Here is a 19,167-nt window from a genome sequence, read left to right as displayed (position 1 = left end):
AAGTGTTGAAATAAAATATTTTAATTCATGAAGGATGCATTAAATTCTTTTGCAAATAAATGTTGTTCTTTTGAACTTTCTAGTCATCAAAAAATGCTGATAAAAATAATAATAATCACAGTTTTCACCAAAATATAAATCTGCACAACTGTTTTCAACATAAATACAAATATTTATTGTGCACTAAATCAGTATATTGAAAGTTTTTCTGAAGGATCTTGTGACAATAAAGACTAGAGTAATGGCTGCTGAAAATTCAATTCTGCCATCATATTTTAAAATATATTAAAACAGAAAACGTACATTTGAAGTTGTAATATTTTTGATTACTACTTTCAAGCGATGTCAGCAGAAAAAAAAATCTGAATCAGAATATATCTGATTGCAGGTTATAAAGGACATGTTTTTGGAATAACAAAAAGTTGTTATTCCAAAATAGTTAGCTCTTCTTCTAAAATTACTTATTACATTTCTGCTGACATCACTTGAAAGTTAGTTTGATAAGTAAGTGGGGGCGCAATCTGTCGATTTCATGTTCACTTTAATACTTGTTATAGTTGTTATTCTGAAAAAATCATTGGTGTAGATTAAAAAGTCAGTATTGTCATAAACATTTCAGTTGATGTCATCAAGCTCTCTAATTTTTCAACCTCCTCCCCTCATCTCTCAATCCATCCAATTTCTGATCAGCCTTATCTTTTTTCTCACAAATGATCTTCTTTTACTAGGAAACATGTCACATTACGGAAGCGACCTGGCTTCCATGTTGACTGAAGCAGGTGTGTGTTGTTTGTATTCAGTAAAGAACAGCTTGCGGTGAATGGCTTTTTCTACCTGGTAATTATGCTGTCATGTAAAGGACAAAGTTTTCTTCCTACTCACACACAAAGTGCCTGCTCAACCTGTTCATCTACTACTCTTTCACCAGCATCAAGGGTTTTCTTTCCAACAGCCCATATTCATCAGTTTGTGTGAGTAGTATTGACACACAGCTCTCCCTCCATCTCTCTAACATCTTGCCTCTGGCTCTCTGCAGTCGTATATTAAAATAAGCATGTTTTGTTTGGTAGTAATTTTGCTCTTCACATTGTCATTTTTGTTCACGCCCATTAAATGTAATGGGAATGTCTCAAATGCCCTCATGATTTGTGCATTAAATGCCAGATGTCTTTCTGAGGACAAATCTGGCCAACAGCTTTTATACTTCCATCCTGACCAATGGGTTGGTAACTGTTTGACATGTTTTTTGTGTGTGAGTGTGTGTGTGTGAAACGGGTGCTAAGGGCAGTCTGTGTAGCCCGCAAGACATCTACCTCTATCTCTTTATTTATCTGTTCACCCTCGCACCACACCACACCGCACCAGTATCATCTACACACATGCAGAAGCATAATTATGCCATGTACAACGGCCTTTGATAGCATGTACAGTTTTCTTCTTAATTCTTTATCAAATGCATTGATCGTGGTGTATGTGCATTGATCCAGGAACCACATCTGCAGCCCAGCGATAAGGCCACGGTGGCATCTCTCTCTCTCGCTCTCGTTTGGCTGGGGGCTAAAGCAGCCTGCTGTAGGATTAGCTGATGCTCAACTACTTGCATTTTAAGTTGACACCTCAACACCAAGCAGAGGCCACATTACAGAGGAAAAGCTGCCCCGTCCGTCCACCCAACGCTTCCCCTTCTGTACGCTCACACGCTCTCTTTCTCCCTCTCTCTCTTGACTACATATAATTGGATTTGTGAACGGGATCAGCAGAATGCTTCCTTTAGAATGGCCGGGGACACAAGGTGAAGTTTTCTCATTACAGACCACGAAGCCAGGGGACAGATCATAGACGATCTGTATTTTCCATTTAAAGAGGACAGAAATGGGAGAGAAGGAAGAATAAAAGAGAGGAGGGTTTGATAGACAGTGCAGAGAGAGGGAGGTGAAGAGGACAAGGAAGTCTCTTTATTTCACAGGTCACTTTCTAAAGGATGGAGAGAGAGGGTTGATGAGCATGAGACGTGGCAGTGTTTTCATTTTCTTGAATGTGTCTCAAACATTGCGTTCATATTTGATTGCTTCTGAATATTTGGGTTTGGTTATTTGTCTACTGTTTGGAAGAGTTGATAGGCAAGTAGGGTTGGGAATCGAAAACTGGTTCTTTATTATAACCGGTGACATCATCACAGCCTTGTCAATTTTAACGCCATTGTTTTCTGATTATATTCAATTCTTTTTCCTCAAAATGAAGAATCATCATTGATGGAATCAGAAGCAGAATTGATAAGAAGCTAATGATTTCCATCCGTACACACGTTTGTGTGTGTGCCTTTTGGATGGGCTAAAGATCCAAACCCTCTCTTCTTCTGCACTGCTTGCCTGTTCTATGTGTGTGTGTGTGTGTGTGTGTGTGTGTGTGTGTGTGTGTGCGCACATGGCCCTCCCTTTCTCTGCACACTCAGTGTGTCATGACAAATATATCTGTTTGTGCTTCACTGGCTGGCACCGTCTCTGGCTGGCTGGCACAGCTGTGTTAGCGCCAGGGCCCTGAGCCTGTGTGTGTGCCCAGCCGAGCGACTTCTTCCATGGCTCGCTGCACCCTCACAGCCCCCACCCACCCTACAGCTCCCTCTAAAAGAGCAGCCAGACTGGGGCAGCCACCCGGACCCCATGCCCACTGTGAGTGCTTCTGTCTGGGGCTCAGCTCTGCCGCCAACCCCCTCTCTCCCTGGATCTCCTGTCCTGTCCAGAATGAGGGCGACAGCCCTCCATTATCTGCTTTGCGTCTCTCTCCCTCACTTTTTTGAAGTCTTCCCACACACCATGCTTTCTTTTTCCACCTTTAACTATGACTTTGTCATCGTTTCTGCCACCCCTGATGTTTTTCTTTTTTTTTCTTCACTCGTTCTTGTGGATCCCCTCATTATCCTTGGAGATCTGCAGCTGGGAGGTTGGATGGGCCACTGATCTCTCTCCCCACCCTTCCTCTTCCTTTTTCTTCCTCTTTCTCTCATTCCAAGCACAGCCCAGTTGGAGAGTCCAGACTGAACGGTCAAGCTTCAGTGTAGCTGAAGAAGAGCCACTTGAAGTTCATTTGAAGAGAGAGTCATTAAAGAAATCTCTTCATAAGAGGACAGACAGTTTCACACCTCATTGCTGCTGTAGAAATGGATCGTTCCACAGTGGTTCTTCTGCACAGCGTGCAAGGCCGCTTCATTTGTAGAGTCCAGTTGTATCTCTCAGTGATTGTTTTCATCCAAGCATTTTGACTTCACACTTTCATAACTGTCCCTTTCAGGGTCTCAAGATTTTCAATTCTTTATTGGCATGATTTTTTTTAAACATGACATTAAAATAATGTCAAATTCTTCAACAATAGTTATTTTGTTATGTTATATTGTAATAATCAGTTAGATACCATTTAACCATAAATAAAGATTTTTCAGGAAAGAATGTTGTAGTTTTTTTACAGCATTTATTAGTCTAGTTTAATGTTATTTATACATTTAAACTGTAAACAGTACAGGAGATCATGTAAAAATGATCAATTATTTAGTTTAGTAAGTCTTATAAAAGTATTGCTTGTTGTTATTTGATGTTATTGTATTAATATACATCCAAAACCTTATAGTAAAGTTTAAAAAAACACTCTCTTTTTCAGTCCATTGCAATTAAATTAGTTTTTGTTTGTGAAATATGATGAAAGTACAGGCTTGAATTTTAATCAAAAATGTGATACAATGTGTTTTTTGTTTTTTTTGGAAAGTTAAGCAAAAACTTACAGAGCTGCATTCAAATGTATGTCTTTTTTTCACCATCAGTGTTTTCATCCATTTCGTGTGACTCAGCATTTATTCCAGGTATACCATGCATTTCCAACTTCATAAAGCGTCTGTCTGCACCTTTACAGATTTGGCCAATTCAAGCTTCTGATAAATGTTCCAGCACAGTCTGTGTGGATTGACGCATCTTTCCTTTCCTCTGTCTGCTGCTGTTCTTCATCTCTTGTTAATTTTCCTTGACTACAGTATTATAGAACATTTCCAGAGTTGCCTAAAAGCAGTTTACACTGGGCCTGGTGCTAATCCTGCCCTTTGGGCACACACACACAAGGAATCTCATTTTCTGTGCTAATGGCTAGCCTAGTCCTGAATTGCTGTATGTAAAACAGTGTGTCGAAGGTTGTGCGTGATGATACCTCCAAGGTTGAGTAGATCATTTGGCATTTTAGACTTAAGCTGCAGAAAGAATGACAATTATATTACGTTAAACTGTACAAGAAGCACAGGGCAAAAGTCTCACAGCTAAAATGAAACATACATTATTATACAGTAGATGTAGACATGCTCACAGAAACGTGGTTCTGTTTGTTTTTGTTGATTGCTTAATTTATTCGCTTTCACATCATTGGCTATTCCAAATCATCCTCCAATTAGAGCAGATATATTCATTTTGCGAGAACACAGCAGACACACACTCATACTAAACGTGCCCAATTCAGCTTTGGCAGGGGAGCTCCTGTGTTTTCAGGTGTAACCTGGCCTTAGCTTTGTCTTGCATGTTCAAATTACCCTGAGACTCAAGTGCCCCCGGGCTGGACCCCTGAAAAGTGCTCCTGGGATTCCCTCATCTACATCTCACTGCTTATTGTCCTTCTGAACAATGGCTTCAGACAAACAGTGTCCACAGAAACAGGTGAAATGGGGTTAATTAACTTAACACTTTTGTAACCAGTTGGGCTAATTCACTCTCTGCACTTCTGCTCCAGAAACCTGTTACCACCTTGAAAATATGTGCATGTGTGTGTGTTCATGTGACTGTCGGTGGGCCTAAGGTACCCATCATGCTAAGCAGACCTTAATTCTAATGTGGTGGTGGCGGCACAATAACTTTGTGAATATTACATAAAATTGTTAGGTTAACCATCCAGTATAATGCATTTTCTCAAAAGCATTGTTACCCAGCTGTGGTCACTAATTTTGCCATTACCAACATAGTTCAGTGAATCAGTCTTTCTTAAAATAACTTCAGGTCTAATTTCTGTAATGTGTTATTAATTAGCAGTATTTCTTAGTGAAAAGGTTATACATGTCAGGCGCTTTTTCTAGTAATTAGATGTTGCAATTAAATGTAATTCAAGTTCGGGTCGAGTGATATTTCTCAGTCACTCTCTCCTCATCTGTCTATTCATGCTTAAGTAGTTGATGCATACATTTCTATCTCTAGCTCTTGTTGATGCACACAAAACACTCTTAAACATATAGTCAGGCCAAAAAAAAAAAATTACACACAAGCAAATATCTCAGGTTTATTACAGTATGTCTGGACCTATACAGAATCAATGACAAATAAACCATGCAGTGAATAACTCTCTCGCTCTCTCCCTCTTTGCCAGAGACCCTCCATCCTGACTGTTAAAAAAAGCTGCTATCAGTCTGATCTGATGGGAGAGAGAGGAGTGAAAATGGCATTTCTGTCAATTACTTGAGATGGCACCCGTTCAATAACCCCCCTCTCCCTCTGCTTCTGTGTGTGTGTGTGTGTGTGTGTGTGTGTGTGTCAGGAGCGTGATGAAGAACGGCGCAGGCAGCTGCGAGAGAGAGCCAGGCAGCTGATAGCGGAGGCTCGATCTGGAGTAAAGATGGCTGAACTGCCTCTCTATACTGACTCCACCTCTATAGCCTGTAGTGCAGCTGGGAACAACTTAAAAGGAAGGTCAAAGACAGCTGGAGGTGAGTGCAGGGGGGCTTTTATAGGCCGAACACACACATACACGGATAATGCATAAACGCATACATACATGCATGCACATTTTCTCATAAGCATGCGAACGCACACGCAAATCTACATGCGTTCACTTTGAAATACCACAGACATAAGCTCTGTTCCAAAACAAAAATCAGCCTTCATAAATAAGGTAATTCCATAATACATTGTATCATGCTTGTTGGGAGATGGTATGAAGCAAGAGAATGTTGCTTATAATTCATTCAGAGCCTAAAAGCATGGGCTGTTTCACCCAATGTGTGCAATTTTCCCAATGTTTTGTGTGTGCTATGCACATTTTGAGGCTTAAAAGCAAAGACGGAATCTCAAAATCAAGTCATGAAAATGAAACGTACATTTTAATATGGACAGTCACGGAATTTGTCAAAGTTAGCATAAATGAATCAAATATTTTATATATATATGTGTGTGTGTATATATAAACTTTGTTTTATTTTTGTTTTATTAATTTTAATACTTCAACTTTACTTATTTCACTTAACGTTTTTAGGTTTTTTTAATCCAAGTTGTATTTCAGCTTTATTTCAATTTACTAAAATTATTTTTCATAGTTTTAGCTTACAGTAACACTAAACTGAATTTTGCTAAATATGATGGCAATGCCAAACACTGATTTAGAAGCTGAATATGCACTTGCTTTCTGTTTTCTGTCTTGGCTCCCCTCAGAACATTGTTCACAAAATGTTCAGAACATTAAGGCCAAGTACTAGAGTTTGGCTTCTGAGATTTTTAATTTGTTCATGAAGCTTCATTGTGTGCGTGTGTGTGTGTATCCATTAAGAGCAGTATGTGCGTGTATGTATGTGTGTGTCCATTAGTGGCTTTCAGCCCTTAAAAAGCGATTTTGTTGCTCACTTCATAATGGCAACCGACATGTCTGCTTTCAAGGCCCAAAGGAGCATTACATTAAGAAACACACCAACACACCCACACACTCTGAACTCTAATTTGAGGTGTTCACAGAGGGCTTCACTTCCATTTGTTCAGCCAGTCGCTTCCCACATAATCCTTCGGAAATACATCATGAAAACTCTGATGATAGCCAAAGTTGCCCTGTGCCCTAACACGCACACATACACACCAGTCCACACAGCCCAAATCATCATCACTGTCATTATAACACACACCCATGCCAGGTAATCAGTATCTCATTGTCCATGGAGGACTCCTATAGACCGCGTCTCCTTCAGCTCGGCTTTCCCGCCGTGTCCTGTGTTATCATCAGCCACCATTTCTCCTTTTATTTCACATTACAGGACAATGAGACGACACGTTACTGTAGCCCTAACCGCTGGGAGGCCCGTGTGGAAACAGTGGGGCATTAGCATAGCGGGCAGCTGTGGCGTGTTATTAAACGTGTTTACGCCAAGGGGTGTAAGCGTTGTGGCTAGCCACTGCGTATAATTAAATGTGCGCGTGCACGCCGAGCGAGAGTGGTGTTAGCGGCGCGTCAAGGTTTTGTTTAATACGTGAGGTGTTAACATAGCGGGCTAGCCGCTGTGCCTAATTCTGTGCCGGCTCATGTCCGTGTGTACCATTTCAAAGCTCAAGGGGAGATACAATATTCCTCTCCTTTTATCTCTTTCATCTCGCACACTTTGACGCCCTCCATTTTCTCTTCATCCTCTCCCTGTCCGACTAATAGTGTTCCTTCCTCTGCAATCACGCGTTTACCGTGGCTCAGAAACGCTGCAGAACACCTCTCGCGGTGCACAGAGACAGACAAGCCCATGTATTGACAGAGCGAAGAGAAAAACGGGTCAGAGGGAGGGAGAGGAAGAAAGACAATGTTTAAAAACATTGGAAAAAAACAGTTTATATGGCCTTTTGGGCTGTTGAACTCTGCTAATTGTAGAACTCATTAAAAATCAAGTTGAAGGGAAATGCTATAGGCTTGATGATCGTGCAGAACGCATAATCCCACCAACACAAACACAAACACTCAACTCTAATTCTAAGAGAGCTCGAGCTGAGTAGAGCAAAACATTCACCAGCAAAACTTTTACCAACTCCAGCAGCACTTGTTCTGTTAATTAGCTTAGCACTGCCCAGTGTATGTGTTACAGTATCAATGAAATATATTTTTTTTAAAGCATCGGGTAGAACGGGATAAAACCATACAGTCTCTTTCTTTTGCTCTTTTCCTATAGGGCTACATGAGTAATCAAAATAAAACTGAAACGCAATTTTCAAATTGCGAAGGGTATGATTTAATTACATTATTACATGCAGTCTGTGTTCTTGGTTCTTTTAATTTTGAAGATTTTGGCTCACATTTAACAAAAACAACAAATCTCAACGAATTAGAATACTTCATGAGACCAATAGGGGAAAAAAAATTGGGGTGAATTGTTGGCCTTCTGGAAAGTATGTTTATTTACTGTACATGTAACTCAATAATTCGTAGGGGCTCCTTTTGCTTTAATTACTGCCACAATTCGGCGTGGCATGGAGGTGATCAGTTTGTGGCACTGCTGAGGTGGTGTGGAAGCCCAGGTTTCTTTGACTGTGGCCTTCAGCTCAACTGCATTTTTTGGTCTCTTGTTTCTCATTTTCCTCTTGACAATACCTCATAGATTCTTTATGGGGTTCAGGTCTGGTGAGTGCTGGCCAGTCAAGCACACCAACACCATGGTCATTTAACCAACTTTTGGCACTCTTTGGCAGTGTGGGCAGTTGCCAAATCCTGCTGGAAAATGAAATCAGCATCTTCAAAAAGCTGGTCAGCAGAAGGAAGCATGAATTGCTCCAAAATTTCTTGGTAAACGGGTGCATTGACTTTGGTTATAAAAAAAAAAACAATTGTCCAACACCAGCAGATGACATTACACCCCAAATCATCACAGACTGTGGAAACTTAACACTGGACTTCAATCAACTTGGGCTATGAGCTTCTCCATTTTTCCTCCAGATTCTAAGACTTGTTTCCAAATGAAATGCAAAACTTACTCTCATCTGAAAAGAGGACATTGGACCACTGGGCAAAAGTCCAGTTCTTCTTCTCCTTAGCCCAGTTATGCCACCTTCGACATTGTCTGTGGTTCAGGAGTGGCTTAACAAGAGGAATAAGACAACTGTAGCCAAATTCATTTACACATCTGTGTGTGGTGGCTCTTGATGCCTTGACCCAAGCCTCAGTCCATTCCATGTGATGTTCACCCAAATTCTTGAATCGATTTTGCTTGACAATCCTCATAAGGCTGTGGTTCTCTCGGTTGGTTGTGCATCTTTTTCCACACTATTTCCTTCTAATCAACTTTCTGTTAATATGCTTGGATACAGCACTCTGTGAACAGCCAGTCTCTTTGGCAATGAATGTTTGTGGCTTACCCTCCTTGTGAAGGGAGTCAATGATTGTCACTGGACAACTGTCAGATCAACAGTCTTCCCCATGATTGTGTAGCCTAGTGAACCAAACTGAGAGACCATTTTGAAGGCTCAGGAAACCTTTGCAGGTGTTTTAAGTTGATTAGCTGATTGGCATGTTCATATTCTAATTTGTTGAGATTGAATTGGTGGGTTTTTGTTAAATGTGAGCCAAAATAATCACAATTAAAAGAACCAAAGACTTAAACTACTTCAGTATGTGTGCACTGAATTTATTTAATACACAAGTTTCATAATTTGAGTTATGAAATAAATATACTGAAATAAATTAACTTTTCCACTACATTCTAATTTATTGAGATGCACCTGTAGACCTTAATCAGGTTAGACTTCATATTTAATTTAACACTGATAAAAATGAGACCGTGAGGGATAGACGACATGCACTGTATGAAAGTCATGTATCATGCAGTTGTTGGGTTTTTTTCCAACTGAAAATTTTTGTCTGAAAATATAAACTTAATGGGTTAACCATTGAAAATGAAGAAATTAAATGGTATGAAAAATTTATTTCTAGTTGTAATTTTACGGTCGTGCTGCACAATAAAATAATTACATTGTTTTTTTTGTTTTTGTTTTTTGTTTTTAAAATACATTATTTGTTATTTTACATTGAAATATTACAATAGTAATGTTTCTTAGTTTAATATTTTGGTAACACTTTAGAATAGGGAACATATTTTAACTGTTAACTAAGCATTTCCCTGAACAAACTCCTAAATTGTTGCTTATTAATAGTTATTAAGGTACAGTAGTTGCAAAGTTTAACTATGGGGTACGTTTATAAGTACTAATAAACACCCAATATGCTATTAATATGAAAGCTAAATATGCAATAGATAATAGTGAGAATTGATCCTTAAAATGAAGTGTTAGCAATATTTTTAATAATAATAATAATAGTCATATTAATAATTATTGTTGTTATTATTATTAATTTATAGTCATATTGTAAACACAAGATTTTGAGACAAATTGTGCAGCTGTACAAATAAGCACAGCAAAACCAGTGGCTGGTTGCATAAACTGCGTAGACTAGTCTAGAAAGTTACTAAAACCTTTTTTTTTTTTTCTTTAAGACTGGTCATAATTTTTTTTAAGTCTGTTAGATAGAAATGTAGTTTGATCTAATTTGAATATGAGAAGTTAGACTGATCACTTGGTTAGCTGCTGTTTACTCAAACTAGTTCTTAAGACAGTGTGTTGTTTATGCAACCATAGCACAATATTTTTAATATTCATCACAAAAATTTTAATTAGGCCCTTTTTCCCTCTTTTTGTCTCTTATTTAAGTTCGAACTGCCACGTGTGTGTGCGGCTCTGCTCTGGTTACCATATAACTGAATGAGATCGATGTGTTTGGATTGAGTGTGTATTGTCAAGGGCTCTGTGGGATTCAGATCTGTGGATGCGGAAGAGGAACTCTGGAGGAGATTTTGCCGTCAAGGCCAAATCTGCCATGCAACACACACACATATAAAGCTCAGCTCTCTGCCAGACCCTCTCAGCCATCTGCCTGATTTCTCTCAGCTCAAACACACACACCCCAATGTGACAGCAGCAAACTTTTTTGTTAAGGAAATACTGTCTTAATGGTTCTAAACAAATGCTTTTCTGACTCTTCACTTGCATGCAAAGTTTCCTTTCCCGCTGGAATACTGAACTAACACTCCACGCTTCACTAACCTCCTCTTCTCTCTTTTTTTGGGGTGTGCCTGTTTGTTTGTTTGTTTGTTTGCTGGCAGACGTGGTGGATGGGATGAGTGTGGAGGGTGAGGATGAGGAGATCAGGAGTGATACTAAGGCAGCAGCAGCAGCGGCGTCTCATGCTGATGATGTCACTCATACTAACCCCGAGGAGGAACTGTCGTCTTCATGTCTAATGGAGGATGATTTTACTAACTCTGCTAGTGACCTGGCCGCTCTGGGTAACCCAACACTGCATGTTCTCTGCCCGTGTGTGAATGTGTGTGCACGCAACACTACATACCTAAGTTTGAGCAGTAGTGTGCAGTGATTAATCTGTGCGTAACTACTTTTTTTGTAGGGCTTAATTTAGTAGGGCTGCATAATTAATCTGAATCAAACCAAAATTGGTTTAATGTGACTATCAAATACATGCAGTGCATGTTTCATAGTAAAATGGTGCACACCAGCTGCTCAGGATGCAGTGTTGTCTGTGGCTTTGAGTGGCTCAGTTCACAATAAATGCATTGGATTGCTTATAACATTTTGGGAATATATGGACCAAAAATCTTCCTAAGCTTTTAATGGGAAGTGCATAAGGGCTTATGCAATATTGTTATTGCAATTTTACAGCTATACTATAATTTTAAAATGAAATAATGCAATTGCAATTAAATTACAGTAGTATTATTTCTTTGATATTAATAAGTGTTTTAAATCCGAAATATTGCAATAAAAAAAGTAAAAAAAAAAAAAAAAAAAATTGCGCAGACCTATAATTTTGTATTTCTTTCTTGTCACATTATTTCCTATTTTAAACACCTTCTAGAATTCATTTATCTTTTAATTCAATTAAACATTAAGAACAAAATTAGGTTTCTTTAAGAGAGGTTTGTACCTGTTAAGAAATTTGTTTTTCTGAGATTTAATTTTTTTTATATATATAATTTGTATTTATTTTTATTGATGTGTTTAATGTGTTGTGCCTTAGTTTAATTAAAAAGTACTTGAACATATTCTCAAGACAAACACATTTATATCTGCCAAAGAGATGTGAAGTTGTTAATAATTAGCTTTTTGTCTTTCTAAGGAAGTCTTATGAAATATCTGGAGGAAACCTGAATTATTCTTTCTCTTTTGTTTACTTTTGTGTAGTATCTACATTGTTTCTTTGTTTGGTTTGTGTTGTCTGTTATTGTGAAAAGGAGGTCTATGTATTATTACACAGAATTCTTTTGATGAAAGAATCTCTTAATGAATTTTTTTTAGCACATTTCAGCTCACAAAGAGTGGCACAGTTGGACCTTTTTTTAGTGATTAACAGTTTTACTGATTCTCAGGCAAATTTCATAATAGATGGTAACTCTGTACAGAATCAACATTTTGCCCATTGACAAACCCATCCCAAACTAGTCCCTAAATATGGCTTTAAAGGTCACAGATTGGCTATGATAAATATGATATGATATGATAAATACAATTAAAAACTCCTTAAGAATATAATGAGAAAACTAAGTAAATGAAATAAAATGAATAAATAAAATAGATTCTGCTTCCAAGACATTTTTTCGAATGCAGCCACTCTAGTTAGTTCTACCCATTCCTGAAAGTAAGGAACATCCTCTGATTTCCATGTGAATTATATGTCTGTCAATCAGTGGTTTGGACCCAGGATTTTGTGTCTACAGTTGGACTTTTTAAGTTTTGTTATTGTTTCTAACAACAAAATGGACTGCCGGGGAAAAAACCTTACCGATCCAAACACAAAAGATCATATAGATACCCATCACGGTGCACACTTTAATTAGATTGAGGATGTGGTTCTTGTGTTTGGGAGAACTGTTGGGCAATGCACACACACCTGCACCTTTATCCAGGTTGTGCTGAGGCCTGATAAATGACTCCTGTGGTGTTTTTTTAGGGAGAGAGAGGGATGCTGGGAGACGAGAACAGGACCCACATGAAAAGCTTCCTCACCTCACTTTCATCTGTAGCCCAGATGAGAGAAAGAGTGTGAGTGAGAGAGAGGGCAAGGCTAAACCTGCTAGTGAAAGGTTATTGGAGACGATAGACTTGGAGTATATAAAGGCAGACATAAAAAAAAGACCAACACTTTTGAAAGACAGGTTTGCATATAACCTGTAAATTATAAGGCATTGTTCATTAAAAGAGAAAGAGACGTTATGTTCAAGTAATCACAAGCACTGTTCCCTCAAAGCATGTTTGGCTGCTCATCTGACATTGTTCCCTCACTGATGTTAAAAAGAAAACAGATGGGGAAGAGATAGAGCTTGTTGAATAAGAGCTAAATTAATGGTAGGAGTTTAAAGTGGAGTCTATCCGAGTGTCCATTGATTTTTTTTTCCTTTTCTCCAGTATGCAGCTGAAGCTGTGAGAAATCTTGTGTGGTGGAAATATACAGCACTGATTAATTCCCCGGAGGGTTAATTCACAAACAGTACAGTACAAACTTCATTGTGGCACATACACAGTCTCATGAAGAGCATGCAATATTTGTTTTCTTGTTTTTTGTTCTCAAAAAGCAAGTTCTAGGTTTTTTTTTTATTTCTTTTTTTAGAGAACAACTAAAAAAAGTAATAATAATAATGTTCTTTAAACATTACTAATGATAATATTTATTACTATTTTTATCATATTTGAAATAGTAATAAATTATAATATATTTATTATTATATATAATTTTAAATTAGTAAATAACATACTTTTTTACTTAATCTGTAATTAAATAATAAATTATGAATTATGAATGTCAAATTATTAACTACTGTACAATCTCAGTAGAGGTCTTTTAATTCACATGAGGTGTATATGAATGTCAGGGGAGACATTCAGGTGTGTCAAGCTCTCAGCATCTTGCTATCTCTCGTGTGTGTGTGTGTGAGAGAGAAAGCTTGAGAGGGCCGGTTTGCTTAAGGGCAAACATTGTCATGTCCTCTGCTTATCTGTGTCTTGGAGACGAGTGGCCTAGTGCATATAACTCTTCCTTTCTCTCGCTCTCTTTAGGTGTGATGAACAGCAGGCATGTGGACCTGAAGCTCAAGAAGCTCACAGAGATCCGGCCACAGGGTGGCAGCTCTCCTTCATCTTCATCATCTTCCTCATCGCTGACGGCATCCAGCACTTCACCCCTCAGCCCTGAATCAGGCGGCATGCAGGTAGCCACATTTACAAACACCGGCTCTAACCGTCTCTAACTGTGTCTTTACAGTTATTAATCCTCACACTTACAGATTTATTGTGAACAAACTAAATCATAATTATTAAACATTGCTGAGTAACACATTCCACACTTCTTTATTGCTGATTGTGTGGCTTGTAGCTTAAAATACCTACATTTTAGGATAGAATAAGCAAAAACTCCCATAGTTCTACATTGAAGTAAGGACCCAAGGCATATTTAGAGACCAGAATATCACGTGGCTTGTAAACAGCCGCCCAGAATACTTTAGTAAAGCTCTAACAACAACATGACTCTCACAAAAAAGCCTTTTGCATGAAATGCAAAAATATACCCATCTAAACATTCCAAAAGGAGATTTGGAAGTTTTATTTGTATTTGTTGTTGTTGTTATCAACAACAACAACATCGGTGCCCCTCTCCCCTCCATCCTGGACATTTTCCTTACACGATGCTCCAGAAAAGCCAATTGTATGGTACTACCATCAGCTCCTACCATCAGAGCACCTTGGTCCTGTGAGGCATAACATTTCATTCCACTGTATGTCCCACATGTAGCAGAAAGCTCGACTTGACTTGACTTGATGTTTTGGTTGTTTAACAATATGAAATGATTTGCTTGGATCTATCATTTCCGTGGGTGAGGTAAAAAGCTTTCTCTTATTATTCATCTGAGGAACATCGTTTGTTTATATATATTAAGCCAGAACACATGAACGAGTCAGAACGACATTATAGTAATTACCTCATGTCACACCTGACCTTTTCTGACAGAGTAAAGAGCTTTGGAAGCACCGACAGCAGCGTGTGGCTCGTGACGCTGACATGCATTTGATTGATTTGCCGTGTTTATTAAAAACCAGCGTTGTGTGTGTAAGAACATGCTGTGTACCGCTGACTGCTTGGTGTTTATATGTACGTGTGTGTATGCGATGACCTCCTATCTGGCTGTTGTATTCAGAGCCCCCAGGTGGTGAATGCAGGGCATGTTCAGAGATGCTGGTGACTACCTTCCTGCACCTGTTCGCCCCTCTCTCCCTCTCTCTCTCTTTCTCTCTGCTGACAGAGGGGATTTCCTGTGAGCAGATGTTAGCAGGGTATCTGCACAATAACTGCAGTGATGTGTTTGTTTGGGTCGACAGGCCTCACTCAGTGCACTGCAGCAGGTGTGAAATGATTGGCTGAGATTTCCCAAGGCCTAGCCACAGATAGGTTAGATTCCAGAGACTGATTTACAAACCTGATGAAGATGATGCAAAACCGTTGCTCAAAAAGCAATTGATTTGGGTCAGAGAAGAATAATATCGATCCAACTATATTATTGGTATTGATGAAATAATAATAGCATAATCTGTACATGCAATTCAAGAATTTTTTTGTTTAATTCATGAAAACTTTTGAGAGAGAACATTTTTTTTTATTGAAAACTGCTATGACAAAACATTAGTTTTCTGCATTTTCTTTCACATACAGTTATTTTTGAAAGTTTGGGGTCAGTTCATTTAATTAATGTCTTTGTAAAGTCTCTTACTCTCACTAAGGCTCCATTTATTTGATTTAAAAAAATTCAGTAAAAACAGTAATATTATGATATGTTATTAGAATTGAAAATAACTTGTTTCTTTTAATGTATATTTATAATGTAATTTATTCCTGTGGTGGCAAAGCTGAATTTTAGGCATAAGTGTCACATGATGAAGAACTCATGATGATGAACTGCTGGTCTGGTGCTTAAGAAACATGTATGTCTTATTGTCAATGTTGGAAACAGTCGTGATGCTTTAATATTTTAGTTTAAACCTTAATAGTTTTTTTTTCTCTCAGTAGTTTATGCTGAATAGAAAGTTCAAAAGAACAGCATTTATTTGAAATATTAATCTTTTGTAATATTATAAATGTCTTTAACTTTTGATCAGTTTAATTCATCCTTGCTAAAAAAATTTTTTTATGTATATTAATTTCTTTAAAGAAGAGAAAATGTAGCTGACCACAAACTTTTGAATGGTGTATTTTTTTTACACCGCTCCATCCCCGGAGGATTCTCCCATCCCCATCTTTATCCCTGAGGCTGCAGTAGAACCGTCCTGGACAGAATACCCCCAGCACACACATTGCAGTCCCCCAGTGCTGCCGGTTGTGTCTCATTAGCAATTGTCTCTATGCACTGTGAGCCTGCTGCCGTGGTGGCACACGATAACTGCCTGCAATGAGCAGAAGACCGCAACATTAGTCACGCATCCCAGAAACATTCACGCACCTCTGCCAAAATAATACCCAGCACCACAGTAATGATCGGGACGATAACAGATTAAAAAGCGCAGATCGTGATGTGAGGATAGCTCTGATATCTGCCCCAGCCAGGGGGACCGAGGGGCCGTGGGGGCAGGTGTTTCAAGGAAGGGGTTGTTAGCGAAGGTTGGAGGCCTCTGGTCCTCCGGGAAACGAGGATTCTAGCGGGGCTTTGGGTTTGAATCCTGTTTGTTTTCTTTGGACTTTAACATGAGAGGAATCAGACGGGGTTAAAGGGCTTTGTTGAGCTGTCTCTAGAGATCCAGGCTGTTGAATGTGTCGTTTTAACATGTAACACGCTCACGCCTTTGGTTTTTGTCATTAACCACTTATAAAGGTGGATTTAAGGTGAAATTCTTTTTCACCCCCAGATTGCCAACGAATGTTTATGTGGTTTGTGATGTATTGCTCATTTCCTCCACTCTGTTTCCAAAAACATTTGTACATACAATGATTTGAATAGACCTGTTCTATGAGAAGCATGCTTTTTCATTTCTTACTGCAAACTGATTGTTTTTTTATGCGTGTTTGGGGGGGTGTTTTTTGACTCTTAGTCATATTTATGAATTAATTATTCATGATATTAAAAAAAAAAATTCTTCTAGAGCACTTTGCTATCTCGTTTGTTAATATTAATGCATTAACTAACAAACTAAAACATTAACAACAATAATCAATATATTTTACAGCATTTATTAACCTTTCTTAATGTTCTCAGTAAAATGTTGAGATTAATATTAATAAAGGCAGTAGAAGTATTGTTCATTTGTTCATGTTGATATTTCTTTATCATATATGCTTTTAGGCCCCACTTCATATTTATAACTGTGCTTAAATTAAAATGAATCTTTTGATGCCGTGCACTTATTGTGTACTGTACATACTTGTTTTAACGTGCTTATAGGCTATAGTTTTTTAAAAACAGCATGTAATTAAATCTGTAATTAATTCTGTAAATACATTAATAATTACACTGTTGAGCAATCCCTTACACTTGAACACACTGTTAAACATACCCATACCACCAAACCTGTCCCTAAACTTTCCCGTATTCCACCTGAATAGCAGCAAAAGTGCTTTGCAATACAGTATAAACACAATAATTAAGTAATTATTATTATTGAATTTTTATGTAAGTACATAATAGTTAAGGCCACTTGCTATAAAGTGGGACTTGCTTTAATATGTCATTGACCCACATACAGATAAGTGTCTCATCCAGCTTGTAGGAGTCTCTGAAAGTGAAGTTACAATCTTTTAAGATGGCTGATGAGGAGCTGCAAATTAGGGCTTTTGACAGCTGATTTTGTTCGTTTAAACATGTCGGTCAGTTGGATAAACAGCTATAACTGTTAATATTCACACACAGAGATGCCGAACATCTACTCTAGGGACACGCTAATTGCAGATTTGTTTCCAAAAGTTATAATTTACGAATAAACAGGCCAGAGGCGCTGTGTGTGTGTGTGTCTGTTTGTACACGCTTGTCTTTATTAGCTGTGCAGTTTCCGTACACACACCAGTGAGCTAGCGTCTACAATAACAATGTTTCTCCCTCTCAGTCTCAAGCAGTGGAACGTGTTCGCTAATTGCGAACTTTATTAGACGTTTCCTATTATTATTGACGTTGCAAATGTTATTCTGAACGCTGCCGTTTCGCTTTCCAGTCTGCTTGGCTTATTGGGCCCAGCACATAATAACACATTTCAATATTGAGGTGATTGGAAGCTGCTAACACGTGTTCGCTTCCAAGACAATAGTGCTTTTAATTTGCATAATCTGAATACATTTTCTGGCTCAGGTTTTGTTGAAAGTAGACTTAATTGCCTTATTTCCTTTGTGCTTGTGAGTTAATGTGGGACTCGGAGATGTACCAAATGCTGCAGAACCTTTTCTCGACCGTTCTTCAGGCGCGGTGCTCCATCGTTAAACATTTCTTGGCCATGTGTATCTAATTTGTTCTTTTCTTTAATGTCGACCCGCATCAGAAACAACTTTTATTCAAATGACTCTGCTCTACTTTTAAGTTAACTGCTCTTTTACTCTTCTGCCCCCATCCCTCCCTCTTTTTTTATGTTTTATAGACTAATGTTGATGAACTGCATGCAGAGCGTCTTCGCAGGGCAACCGAACGTCTGCGCAGTCCCGTTGTTTTCCACAAGGAGTCTGCCGTTAGGAAAACACAGCTCAAATCATTCAGCCAATACGTAGAGACCAGGCCAGGTGAGGTCTTTTACTTCCGTTGCCTCGGACTGCATGACGTTTATGGAGTATTTAATAATAACATTTAATTAATAATCATTAAATGAATGTATCTGATGGATAAGCCTGTTGCAGTCAGGTTTATTTTTCTAGTTAATTAGGCTTAATGTGAAGACTATCTTGAAGTCTTCACTGAAGTTTAATAACAGCAGTATAAGGTGTTTCTATACACTTTGTGATATATTTAATGAAGATGTTAGATCTGTCTGAATGGTTTAAAAGTTCATCTGATAAAGAGAAATATCTTCATATTCAGTTATAGTGAGTTTGTGATCGTGCCCAGGTGAGAATGTACTCTATCATCGTTTAATATCTCTCTTTCTCTCGTTTCAGAGGTTAAAAGGCAGAGATCAGTGCCTGAAGATCTAAAGCGGGCAGCCGAGGAGAGAGGAGCTTTGACAGAGACAGAAGGACGAAAGCCAACTGAAGATGAAGTACTTAAATGCATATTTCCATTCTCAGTCAGAGCTGTTCTTTCTTACTGATGTTGTCTGTGACACCAGGTCATAGTTGGACGTCAAACCTGCGCACAGTCGCTCACATCCGTCTGAGGGCCGGAGAGGTTTT

The 19,167-nt window shown here is 38.5% G+C and overlaps 1 pseudogene; it reads left to right on the top strand.

The window, feature by feature from the left end:
* The window catches only part of LOC113117865 (EH domain-binding protein 1-like), a 94,693-nt pseudogene that overhangs the window by 72,615 nt on the left and 2,911 nt on the right, over positions 1 to 19,167 (top strand).

This window comes from Carassius auratus, chromosome 17 (genome assembly GCF_003368295.1).
Source record: "Carassius auratus strain Wakin chromosome 17, ASM336829v1, whole genome shotgun sequence".
Lineage (NCBI taxonomy): Eukaryota > Metazoa > Chordata > Actinopteri > Cypriniformes > Cyprinidae > Carassius > Carassius auratus.
This window is presented reverse-complemented; position numbering and strand designations above follow the sequence as displayed.